Source organism: Nematolebias whitei, chromosome 7 (assembly GCF_014905685.2).
Source record: "Nematolebias whitei isolate Nwh7 chromosome 7, NemWhi1, whole genome shotgun sequence".
Lineage (NCBI taxonomy): Eukaryota > Metazoa > Chordata > Actinopteri > Cyprinodontiformes > Rivulidae > Nematolebias > Nematolebias whitei.
The window spans coordinates 3,661,403-3,662,985 of record NC_056504.1 but is presented as its reverse complement, the minus strand read 5'-3'; positions in this window follow the sequence as shown (position 1 = coordinate 3,662,985).

Sequence of the window (1,583 nt, the reverse complement as noted above, 5' to 3'; positions counted from 1 at the left end):
AGATGTTTTTTTCTGTTGTAGATGTTTCCTCCTGTTGTAGATGTTTTGTCTGTTGTAGATGTTTTGTTTGTTGTAGATGTTTTCTTCATTTGTAGATGTTTTTCTTTTAGCATCAATGTTTCCTTCAGGGGGAGTGGTGGCGCAGAGGTTAAAGAAGGCAAGCATGTGACTGGAAGGTCACTGGTTCAACACCTAGGATCGACGATCAAAAACATCTACCCTCATTTATCCCACTCTGGGCCCTTGAGCAAGGCCCTCAACCCCCACCATCTGCTCCCCTGGGCACCCTAAATGGCAGCTCTCTGCTCCACACAGAGGGCTGTGGCAGCTCGTGGTGTGTGGTTGTGTCAGGAAGAACATCCAGCGTAAAAACAATTGCCAAATCTTCCTGTGAACTAGTTTGCCTTGGCAACCCCTGAAAAAGGGAGCAGCCAAAAGAAAAGAAAATGAATGTTTCCTTCTGTTGTAAAAGTGTATTTCTGTTACAGATGTTTAACTCTGTTGTAGGTGTTTGATTCTTTTGTAGATGATTCCTCTTAGGTTTCCTTCATTTGTAAATATTTAATTATGTTGTAGGTGTTTTCTTCTGTGGCAGATGTTTCTTTTTGTTGTAAATGTTAAATCTGTTTTAGACATTTACATTTGTTCTAGATGCTTATTTATGTTGTAGATGGTTTCTGTTGTGTATGTTTTTCTTCTATTGTAGATGTTCCTTTTGTAGTTGATTTTTTTTTTCCTCCATTGTAGTTTTTTTTTGGTAGTTGTTTTTCTTCTTTTGTAGACATTTCATTCTTGTAATTCCTGTAAAGAGAAGCTGTACCTGTCAGAGCAGGGAGGAAGCTGCAGCTCCATCTTCATGCTTATCATTTCTAGTTTTTCACCCTCGGGTGTGTTTGACCTGGAGGCAGCAGTAAGAGGAAACTGGTACTTCAAAGCTAAACTTTAGAGCTAGCCCATTTTCCTCTGTCACTCCTTCTCACAAACACAAACTGTTGTGTTCAAGAACATCGTCTCTTATTCAGTGGAGCTGTTTTATTAGAGACTTAACATGTGGGCCTAACCAGAAGGAGCGAGGGAGTTTCCTTTCAGGATTGAAATGAGGCCACAAGTGGGAGTGTGACAAGAGCGGTTAACAACAGTCATGCCCAGAGGTTACTATAGGACAAATCACTGTGCTGCCTTTTAAAGAGGAACAGGCTTGTTTTGAAAAAGCTGCAGGAGCGTCTTCCTCCTGAAGCTGAAGAGAAGAAGCAAACTTTCCTCATCAATGTCAGAACATTTTCTAAGTTCGTGCTCATGTTTAAACAAGCATTATCTTAAGATGTTTTTTTGTTTTTCTCTCTCATTATATTACCTTAAAAAGTAAATTCATCCTCAGTTTCAAAAATGTTGGGAAATGTAAAAATATATACAGTATATAAAAAAGATACAATCTTTGCAAATCTCATCAACCCAAATTTTATCCACAGTGGAAGATTATAATCCTTAGATAGAGAACTTTGCTAATCGGCTTTTCTGTGTATGTGAATAACAAAAAAAGGTTGAATCGTGTCATCTGGACTTCGTTTTTTGTTAAAAAGAAA